The sequence below is a fragment of the Limulus polyphemus genome, unplaced genomic scaffold, assembly GCF_000517525.1.
Source record: "Limulus polyphemus unplaced genomic scaffold, Limulus_polyphemus-2.1.2 Scaffold1565, whole genome shotgun sequence".
Lineage (NCBI taxonomy): Eukaryota > Metazoa > Arthropoda > Merostomata > Xiphosura > Limulidae > Limulus > Limulus polyphemus.
Window position 1 is genome coordinate 93,224 of NW_013667175.1, and position 12,058 is coordinate 105,281.

The following is a 12,058-nucleotide window of genomic DNA, read 5'->3' on the forward strand; positions in this document are numbered from 1 at the left end:
ATAAAGTGTAGTATTTCACATTGATACACCCTATCCTCATACACAAAATATAAAGTTTAGTATTTCACACTAATACACCTTATCCTCATACACAAAATATAAAGTGTAGTATTTCACATTGATACACCCTATCCTCATACACAAAGTATAAAGTTTAGTATTTCACACTAATACACCTTATCCTTATACTCAAAGTATAAATTGTAGTATTTCACACTCATACACCTTATCCTCAGAGAGTAGCATTTCACACTAATACACCTTATCCTCAGGGAGTAGCATTTCACACTAATACACCTTATCCTCAGAGAGTAGCATTTCACACTAATACACCTTATCCTCAGGGAGTAGCATTTCACACTAATACACCTTATCCTCAGAGAGTAGCATTTCACACTGATACACCTATCTTCATACACAAAGATTAAAGACATTCTTATATACATAGACTATCAAGAATAGAAGAAGTATTTCTATATATATAATAATTTCATATAAGCACCTATGTCTGTAAAGGTTAAAATCCTTATATAGTACAAACTTTAGCTCAAAAACTAATAAAACAAATTCAGAAACGTAAAGAGGGCTACAACTAAATAATAATGACAAATTCTGTTTACTTGATATTAATCACTTTCATTAAAACCTTACTTCAGAATGCCATATTGTATTGTTATTGATCAAGACATAAGAATGGAATGAAAATCAAAGTCACCTTTAATATATTATAATATCATTTTTTTTATCTACATAAACATTAGTTTTTTGCTGTACCACCAGTACTGTCCTGCTACCCAATGCTCTATCTAAACATTAACGTGCGTCATAGTAATATATTTCAGATGTCAGGCTACCCTAAAGTTACACTATTTGGTGAGCTTTCAAAGGTAACTTGACATTGTCTTGGGCGATTATTATATAAAGTTTTGTGGACATTTTTTTTCAAGTGACTGGAAATCAGAGCACTCACAGGTATTACCCTGAAAACTTTTGCCAGTTTTACATTAGTAATGAAATAGTAAAATATGCTGGGTCTTTTGGATTTTATGGTGTATCTAAAATAAAATTGACACCAGAAGAGCTGCTTATCTAGAAACATTGGAGTGAAAGGGTTAATATGTACTTATTTACTTTCATTATTTTTAATTTTTGTTTTACATATTTTACATCATGAGGATTACTTTGCACTGTGAAATAGTATTGGGATTATGGTCAGAAATACCGTTGCACTGTGAAATAGTATTGGGATTATGGTCAGAAATACCGTTGCACTGTGAAATAGTATTGGGATTATGGTCAGAAATACCGTTGCACTGTGAAATAGTATTGGGATTATGGTCAGAAATACCGTTGCACTGTGAAATAGTATTGGGATTATGGTCAGAAATACCGTTTATAACACGTGTACTCAACTGATAAATTAATGTGTTCTGAGTAACAATGATGTATTGATTTATCTATATTAATTACCAGATTCATATTATTTAATTATAATCTATGTGGGTAGCTTGCTTTGATCAGAAGTCATTGTTAATAATAATAATAAAACATGACTAGACTCTCCAGATCTGTTACAATGTTGTTTTAGATGTTAATTCCACATAATTATAAACCTGACTATATTACTCTCCACATCTGTTACAATGTTGTTTTATATGTTAATTCCACATAGTTGAAAAACTATCCCAGAAAACATACCATTTTACCTTTGTTCCTCGAAATATAAAAAATTCATAGAGCAAAAACAACTACACGATATATATAGTTTCTCATCCAAACAAACATATAGTTTTCTAAGTAGTTCTTAGCCACCAAAAGAGTGAGTTGTACGCAAGCCATACATCAAAACATTAAGTTTTCCATATACAGTATTAACACATCAATACATTGTACTTTATATACTTTAGTGTAACATATACTTAAGAGTCGTACACACCTACATCAAAACATTAAGTTTTCCATATACAGTATTAACACATCAATACATTGTACTTTATATACTTTAGTGTAACATATACTTAAGAGTCGTACGTACAACAAGTAGTAACCCCTTTCCCATTCCTTATTTGACATTGTTACTAGGATTAAAAAAGGTGACGTAATTATTGCATGATGGTCACAAATAAACAGACTTTTCAATGGTAATTCTTCATGTTTCATATTTGCCGAGATCTCCAACGGAATGCCAAGTCCAAGAAAATTTATCTGGATTATGGACACTTAGGTGTTGCTTCAGTATACATATCTCCTTAAATATTTTTGAACAATAATGGCAAGGAAATGAATGCAACTCTTGTAGAAATATGTTGAAATGTTCACTTCTTACCAAGAAAGATTTGGGTTTCTTTTAGTCAAGATTTTGTTCACAGACCACACTGAAATATAGAAAGAACAAAATGTCATTCTGTAAAAAAATGGAAAAAGAAAAGAGAATCTTCTCTTTAAAACATTGTATAATATTACATAAACTGCTCTGAATGTATGCATTACCAAACTTATGTTTCATCTTTACTTGTATTCTTCTTATTTGGATGTGAAACATAAAGAAGAGCCAGTTGTTAATCAAAGAAAAACAAATTCATTTTGAAAACATCTTTTCTTCAATAAGCAAACTATTTTGTATACTTACCGTCCTTCTGAAAATAATATGATGGGATTGTTTGTTTTTTTTGAAGTTATGCACAAAGCCACGCAATGGGCTATCTGTGCTCTGCCAACCACGAGTATTGAAACCCAGTTTCTAGCGTTGTAAGTCTGCAGACATACCGCTGTGCCACTGGGGGGGCGTCGATGTCTTTTATATGAGAGTTGCTTTTATCATATTTCTGTTATTTTATTTTTAATATTTTTTACTTAGATTAAGAATGATGATTTGATTTTAAAAACTCCCATAAAGTTTTCACATGTAGAAATTAAACAGAAAATGATTATATTATTCAAAGATTATACACCTTTGTTTCTTAACAGCACTTCAACCACAGACAATATTTTACAATATTTCGTCTAAAAAAAAAAAAGGGCAAATATTATAAAACTCTCTCTCCTCATTGTATTATTTGTTTTTCAGAACATAAACGGCAAAAAAAAAAAAATTTATTTCAAAATTTATTAGATATCTTTTAAGAGAACCCTTCATTTTTTGTTTCTTGTATCACCAACTTTAATGATAACATAGATTTCACATTTAACACTGTGCTTAAATAACTTACTGGTTCAATAATTCGTCTAGCTTTAAATATGAAATGTTTAATGTTATACTTCAAATTACATCTCTTAATGATTAACTGTTGCCCGATGCGTTTTAAGTATGAAGTGACTGTTCACTAATAAAATTTGTAATAATATACTTCTACATTTACTTTCTCTAGAACAAGTTACCTGTTCTGTATTCTTTAAATATTCACTAAAATAATACATTTCAGTGGAATGTAAACATACAAGTTTATTTTATATAACAAAATCGACACTAGAACCAGCTGAGAACAGTTTCAAACAATGTCACTTTTTAATCAACCCCGAGTACTGTCAATGGAGCTTTATAGATAGTGATTAATTTTGGTCTCAGTCAATGGAGCTTTATAGATAGTGATTAATTTTGCTCTCAATCAATGGAGCTTTATAGATAGTGATTAATTTTGCTCTCAGTCAATGGAGCTTTATAGATAGTGATTAATTTTGCTCTCAATCAATGGAGCTTTATAGATAGTCATTAATTTTGCCAAAGAGCTGAATAGCTTCACAATTTCGTTCAAGATGAATGAACATACAAAGATGTAAAAACTACTTCTAGCAACAACAGTACACTTTTTAAGTGATCAAAAACATCAAAAGTACATTGGTTCTTTACACTAATTTTAAACTAAATCTTGAGACAATGTATTTATAAGTTAGTGTAGTGTAGTTATAATACATAGTAGTAAGACAAAGTGATTCTCTCAACATTAAACCATTATAGTGGTCAAAATAAAACTGTAACATCAAACTTAAACTTCCAGTCTCACTAGCTTGATAAAACCAAGAATTAAGTCAGGTAAGAAAACACTTTAACCTTTGTCCTGTAACTTCATCATTTAATTTTCATTCTTTTTTATTCTCCAAATTACATTTATATAAAATTTAAGAACCATTTAAAAGTTATTTTTACAGATAACTGTCTACTAAAGAGGGAAATTTTTTTATTTATGGGTTGAAAAAATTAGTCTTCTAAGAACACTTCTATGGATTAAAAGAGCAGTAATAATATTTTTTTTTGGAGCTGATTAACTTCCAAATGTCTACACACTTCTTTTTTGGGATGGATGTTTTTAAACTTTTCTTGACTGCCAATTGAAATTCTTGGTTCAATATCCAAATTCCAAAGCTCTTCCAAACACAAACTGAGCCCTATAAATATTACTATGAAATTATACCAACTAATATATTTTAACAACTTAAAAATAAAGTTATGGTCGCAAAAACATATCATGCAAGATTGAAACTTTGTAGCAATTACAATATTCTGTAGCAAGAGAGCATGCTTATACAAGATGTGAGCGTATCAAAAAATGTATTCAAAATACATATTCTTTACAAAGTTGTCAAGCTCAGTGTATAAAACAAGTTAGATATCATAATATTAAAAAAAAAAGTCATACAAAAGTCAGCTGTACTAGACTATTATAAAAATACCCTTACAATCTGCAGGGTTTTCATTAATGTGTTTTCTTACTATATCAGTATAATGTCTATAAAAATACATGCACTAATATCATTCCCAGTAGTAATGAGGTGAATGTACTCATAACTTCCAGGAAATAAGTGGCACACGACAAATGCGTAGAAATCAAAGTCTGAGCTGATGAATGCTACCCCATGCAACAAAATGAAACAACATTTTGTGTTTGAGTAGGAACAGTACTGTTAATAGTAGAAACAGTTGAGAAAGAAAGTGTTGTTAAGTAACTTTCTACATGATACATGACAATCCACTAGAGATCTTTCCAATAACCTAGTTGTAAGTAGAGGTGTGAATGTTATCTTCAGATTAGTAAGCTAGTACACATTAGCACAAAATGGCTTCAATGGATGTGTAGGTGCTCAAAAATAACCAATCAAAAGACTGACACGAGTATCAAAGTTCAAACAATGAGATGAGGGAAGCTGGAGAAGGTTGATAGCTTGTTCAATAGTGGAGAGCAAAACAGTATCATGGTCAACCTACAACACCTCAGTGAAACAAAACTGATGGCACCCTGACTGCAGACAAGTATAAGTCATTCTCTCAGGATAAAGATCTGTTTGGCAGATATTAAAATTCCAGCAAGATAGTAATCTCAAGCATGCAACAAATGTGGTGAAATGATACCTATAAGGAAAAAGGGGCTGATGGAATACTCACAACTATGGCTTGGCCTGCAAAAAAGTCTCAATATCAATATTATTAACGTTTGTATGGATATTGAGAAAGTCAAATAGCAATCAAACTATTTTGTTGAAATGTAGGATTCAATATGGGATACATGGAACAATATTTAAAATAAAAAGTTTCGAGACGGCTTGACTGGGTAATGAAAAAAACATTATTATAAATGTACAACATTTCGACAAGATTATGTCATTACCCAGTCAAGCCATCTCAAAACTTATTTTCTAAAAAATGGGTTCCTTTTTATCAAATATTTAAAATTGATAAACTTTTGGTAGCATAGAAATAAGGTTTAAGACAAATAACAATATATAATGGGTGTTGTACAATATCTGACTTTCTTTTCTATTTTTTATAACAATGTATTACACTAACAATAAATTGACCATTTAATTGTAATCACTCATTGTTTATGACTCATGAATGATATCACCTTTGCATTTCCATGATTATTTTTGATACTGTATAGGAAGCAGCATCTCTAAAATTGTCCACAACATCAACTTCCACCTGTTGAAAAAAAATGTTTGAAAACAATAACCACTAACTGTATTATATTAATTATTAATAAATAAATGATCATCTTAAGACAGGTAACTATATTGTATGCAGGCTTGTATGGACAGGAGTTAGTTCTGAATGTTTTTGGACAATGTTTCAGTCATTCTACTGACGTTAGCTTCTTTAGTTCAGAGCTGTATGAACATCTACCTTTCTACAATGCTCTGATCTGACGAGAAGTAGAAAAGTCAGGAAGTCCACAGGAATCTCTTGTGCAAACGAACATACCCGAGACATTTACATTACTTAAGACTTCACTCAAAAAACTACTGTGTAACGTAATTCTAGGAAACACGATCACAAAACTGTTATAGTAAATATCTTTTCTAACAATGCAGTAAAAAATTAGGTTTCTGAAGCAGGGTGTGCATTATTACCTCACTGCAATTTACATCAGAAAAACAGTGATTATATAACTCTATATTAGTAACTATTCATTTGTTAATTCACACACATAAGATAAATAAAAATCCTCGAGACAAACAATACTTAACAGTGTTAACAATGAAAAAAAACTAAAGTTTTTACCTTTACCTTCTTAAAAACTAGTGTGATAGTTGAGGTGTCCTCAAGCCTGACTACCATGGTAGTACTTTAGGGAAATGTAGATATGAAAGTCTTTAAAAAAAATAATGCATGAAAACAGCCAAAAACTTACCTCACATTAGCCCTGAAGGAACTTAAAACTTTCAGTCAAGCTGTTCTTCTATATTATCTGATCCTGCAATGTAGTTTTACAGAACACAATTTCTGGAATATATTTATTGATTAGAAAATGTGTTACAGCTGAACTATTTTGTTACATCCATTACTTTCCTGGATGTTTAACTTTTCTACATTCAGTTGCATTAGACAGCCATCTTTAAGGGACGAAGAACACTCAATTAATCTTTCTTATGTTACTAATATCTTAAAAATTGACTTAACAATTCATCAATAAGATACTGCTGAATGCTGAGATGATATCAATAATAATATTACTATCGACCACATTTCATATCATACAAATACCCCCTTAGAACATAAGCCCAAGTTTCACACACTCAAAAATATCAAACTTTATTTAACTAGAAAATTACAATGATCTCCGGGCTTTATATTTGTATATCAACAAGAAACTTAATATAGTTAGAACATGCACAGCCAATTGGTATCTCGACAAACACATCCATCCTGGTGAGGTTTACGGCACAACGTCCAGGTAAATATTCCTTCTTGAATGTCCTGCCCAAACATATATAGTCCCCGCTGTTGCTGCAATGTTCCAAAGAAAGACCAATGTTGGTAGTTATAATAGAGTATTCACTCATGTAGCAACACTGTGGGTTATCTAGAAAAACACGTAAATATACCATTGCACTATGTGTGTTTATACACTAGAATCAGTAATACAAAGAATAGTGAATCAAGACACGTCTGTAGAACCTATAAGATTTTAAATCAAACTGTTAGGAAAGAACGTAGCTAATATTAGAACAATTAACTCAATCAGTCAATATAATTGATCACCTATGAGGACTGACTACTTCAATTAGTGTAACATAAAATAAATTAACAAATCAAAATGACAATTAAATCAATTAATGTAATAAAAATAATCAACTAGTGTTTCCTACTGTTATTAATTATAATTATTTCAACTATCCAGTAATTGAAATTATGATTAATTCGATTAATGTCATGAAAATAATTAACTAATCAAAATTAGATTTTTTCCAATTATTTCAATTATCCAGTGATTGAAGTATTGCCATTATGATTTCTGATTAAATAGAGTTTAATAATGGTTGGAGACGGCTTGAATGGGTAATGAAGAAAAACTTTAATATAAATTTAACATAACAGCAAATGTACGACGTTTCAACAAGGTACCTTATAATGAAAGCTTTGATCAGTTTGCCCCTGATTATAGGTTTTGTATTTTTATGTTGAACTGATTTTTTGAACTTAACACCATGAAGGTTTAGACATGATATGATTCAGACGTTAACTATTATTATTATGGATTTGTCAAGTCTGTTTGGATGGTGGAATGAAAAGGTTGGAAATACAAACTTGAATATTAGGGATAACAAGTATAATATATGAAACCCAGATACAGACTTTTCCTGCAACAATATGTTTTATCTTAGTTATAAGTGTGTGAAATGGTCTGCTTATGGTATACAGTAGCATGTGTTGATAGCTTGAAATCTTAATCTTGCCGGACAGATGACAAGGGCTACATTAAATTTGGATTTTATTTTTTTTGAGAATAAGGAGTGGCCTTAATAAGTCAAATGGCCTTCCATCCCCTTTGTTTACTTTTTAAGTTACAACTATTGTGGAAACTAGCTTATTCTATTTGTTCTATATTTTTAAATCACCACTACTAATTACAATAAAGCATAAATAAAAAAAAATTACCTTAAGTTGTCCAAATTCATAATAATTTTGGTCACCAGTCTCTAGCCACTTTCTTTTTTCAGGAGTATATTTCCCTGAAATAAATTGTAAACGTTTTAGCCTCTACAATATGTTGAACAAAGAAACATTCTTGTAACTCTATAACTTTCCTGTAATGACACAAAAACTGAACAATTGTATGATTTGAACAAGACTTATGACAGATAATAACAGCAAGTGAAGCTCATTAATCTTTCGCTAATCATTTTTCAGATGTTTCATTTGTCAGCTAAATGCGTTTAACTTTTTATTAATGTATAAATATTCATGAATCAAGAATCAAATGAAGAACATGGATATTAAAAGTAATTATAATGAAAGCAATAGTAATTCAAGTCCAATTCCTAGGATTTCTTTGTAAAACATCTTTAACTTATGTTTTTTCCAAACAGCTCATAACGTTGATAGTATTACTCTGAATGTTTAAAAGTTTTATAAAATTATTTTTACAAAAACAACAGGTTCCAAATATAAAAGTAATGTTTTTACACTGAAGAAGGTAATACAGAAAATGAATTTGAATGGCAATAATCAAGTTCAAATGTTTGTTATGGATTTCGCGCAAAGCTACACGAGGGCTATCTGCACTAGCCGTCCCTAAGTTAGCAGTGTAAGACTAGAGGGAAGGCAGCTAGTCATCACCGCCAACTCTTGGGCTACTCTTTTACCAACGAATAGTGGAATTGACCATCACATTATATAACACCCCCATGGCTGAAAGGGTGAGCATGTTTGGTGTGACGGGGATTCGAACCCGCGACCCGCAGATTACGAGTCGAGCACCCTAACCACCTGGCCATGCCGGGCCCAAATTCAAATGAGGCAATCTTCCATGTAGCAGAAACTTGCTGAGAATTTGAGCTGGGGGTTCTTGAAGAAAAAAAAATTAACAGATACTTTTAAATATTATGTTATATTTATGTGCATCTATTCAAATGGGTTTTGAGGTAAGTCAAAATACTAAAAGATGTGATATACAGAAAAAATCTAAGCAAAAATTTTGTTTTTATTATTATTATTTTACTTTTTATTGTTTTGATTTCTAGCCTAACTTTTTCATAACATAACTATTAAAATTTAGGCATCAAATATTTTGCGCTTAAAAGCAATAACTGTTCCCAAATTTAGCCTGTATTACCCCCACACCTTATGTCATGAGAGAATGAAAATTATTATTCTAATTAGCACCAGTGAATTTTTGAAATTACCAACACCACCACACCAACGATATCATTTTATTCATACCATATACATTAAACTCAATTATTAAAATTAACTAATACTTTAACTGTTGATTTAGTTAATAACCCTAGAATATGTACTGTAAGCTTGAACCTTGTAAAATATTGTATAGAATTCTTCATTCTAGTCTATTTGCCAAAATATTTATGTTATGCTGGCATATGAATAAAAATGTTTAATTGGTAGTACTGAAATCACTTATAGCAGCTATATCTATGTATCTGTCTATTAATTTGTATTACTTACACAAGCAAAAAGAGAGAAGTGAACATAACAATCAATACATTTAGATTCAACTATAAAGACTTATTTTCTAGAAATTAACTGAAATTAATACATGGGCCACGAGTTTGTTAAGGTTTATTTATGCAGAAATGTACTTTGTAATAGTTATATATGCCAAATATTTATATATATATATATATAGAAGTTTATTTAAACATTTAACATTTTAAGCAACTTCATTACAGCCTTTCAATTCCAAGGACTACACACAGATTATTTAAAAATTTGGTATTCTTGCTGTTACACCAAAAAATGATATATATGTCCTCAAAACAGAAAGGCTTACAAACCTTTGACTATGCCTCAACTAATTAAATGATTTTCCCACTTGGAAACCATTTCTAAAGTGTCAATAACAGCAATCTCTGTAAGAATTTTGAAGAGGCATTCTTTAGTATAACAATCAGGCTGATTATCAATTACTGTTCATTTTCAAAGATGCGACAAGTAACAGTTAATGATCAATTATCAACTGCCTTACAGACAAGCTGCTTGATAACCCAATAATCTGATTAAAGTTATGTTTCTTCTGATTGCAAACTGTGTAGGTATGAAGCAATCATACATGGCTGATCAACAGGTCACCTGCTTAACAACTCACCTTTCAATATGCAAATCAATCTGAACACTCTCTCATTTCAGTGATGGTTGTGTAACTACGAACTCTCAACAGAAAGTAAATCATGTGACATCCATAAGCTCAGCAACTGTTTACATGATTCAAGCCAATTTAAAAACATATACTATGTACATGTGTACCTGACATCTATCTCAAAATGTAAATGTGTTTGATATTCACATTACCCTAATGTCAGTAACTGAGCTAGAACATCAAATGTAAGACTTTTTTTTTCTTTTCACATGCACAAACTAAAATTTCCATGCATGAATGGACCCATATCACTCCATTTTTGTTCTTGAAATACTCAGGGTTCTGGGTTATTGAAAAGCCTGAATAAATTATGAAACACCTAGCTATTACACCATTATTTTCAACATAATGTCTTGTAGTTTAATGCAGTTTATAAACTGATTCCATTATGCCAGAAATATGTACATCATAAGTTAAGGAAACCACTTTCGTTATGGTTTTCCACAGTTATTACTTGGTGATTTTCCTCAGAAATGTTTTACACTTTTCACACTCACAATTAGAGTTCTTATTTCATAAGTACTTGAAATTCTAACAACTTTCTTTCATTTTAGCAGTGAAATTCTGTCACCATTTGTTGATGTATACTTTCATTAAAAGCAATAATATACAATCATGTCATTAATGTTTTGTAGTCGTGTCACTAGTTATAGACAACCATCTTTGTAATGATATGTAATTGCCTGTAATGTTACAGAAAAAAATGGTGACATGAATACAAGAAAGATTGAATATTCACAAACTAATTTCACACACCCTGGAGTTGTATTATAATTACCAAAGGCTATGTTAACATCAACACCACACCAGACAAATTAGGAATGATAAACAATAAAGCCTTGCTTACAAACCAGCTATTGTGTACAAAACAAAATGGTGCCAAAAACAGCATCAAATAAAAATTTTGAGATATGATTGATCACACTGAACACTGTGTCAATCCACCAATCACAACTTCATATGCATCATATTCTGGTTGTATCACTACTTAGGTAAGCAAGCATTTACAAAATTTTGTAGTTATACTATTTCAGCAGTAATTTTAAATGTCATTAATTGAACCTATGGACAATAATGAACATTTGGTCCTTCAAGACTATTCTTGTACACTCATCCTCAGGTAAAGTAAAGATTTAAACTCTACCATTAACTTTTCTGAAAAATTATTGATTCCTCCTCTTAAACTCCTATAACTCTTTCAGCACGGGCTCAATCCCTGGGACCAACCTTGTAACCATTTTGTGCTTGTTATAGTTTTCATGGTATAACTTTTAAATTAGTAAGCAAATGTAAACAAAATTTGGTCGATTATCAGTAAAAATTACAATGCTTTCATACACAAGATATAAAATTTTGTTTATTAAGTGTCAAGTTTTGTAAAGCAATGATTTTCTTTTGTGTTTTTTTCTTTTCACAAGTTTCATTACAAATACTTTTATACATCAGAAAATTTTTAAATTTCAGATATG

General features: G+C 30.6%; 3 long non-coding RNA genes across 5 annotated transcripts in view; all 3 read right to left on the reverse strand.

Moving 5' to 3' along the window:
- The window catches only part of LOC111086934, a 5,846-nt gene extending 5,658 nt beyond the window's left edge, over positions 1–188 (reverse strand). Inside the window, exon 1 of the long non-coding RNA XR_002611649.1 lies at positions 30–188. This is a non-coding gene — a long non-coding RNA (uncharacterized LOC111086934). The remainder of the gene's footprint in view (positions 1–29) is intronic.
- Positions 189–192: 4 nt separating this feature from the next.
- Positions 193–6,761, reverse strand: LOC111086935. Of its 2 annotated transcripts, XR_002611651.1 has the most exons (4): positions 6,624–6,761; positions 5,838–5,914; positions 298–2,375; positions 193–225 (listed from the first exon to the last, which is right to left on the reverse strand). It is a non-coding gene; the product is annotated as an uncharacterized LOC111086935 (long non-coding RNA). The 2 variants fall into 2 exon arrangements; XR_002611650.1 differs by having other exon boundaries at positions 205–2,375.
- A 244-nt stretch (positions 6,762–7,005) lies between these two features.
- The window catches only part of LOC106464127, a 7,734-nt gene continuing 2,681 nt past the window's right edge, over positions 7,006–12,058 (reverse strand). Inside the window, exons 2-3 of one of the 2 annotated variants that reach the window (XR_001291104.2) lie at positions 8,372–8,445; positions 7,006–7,219 (exon numbers count right to left, since the gene is read on the reverse strand). This is a non-coding gene — a long non-coding RNA (uncharacterized LOC106464127). Of the gene's footprint in view, positions 7,296–8,371; positions 8,446–12,058 lie in introns of both variants that reach the window. The other variant, XR_002611653.1, reaches the window with a different exon arrangement.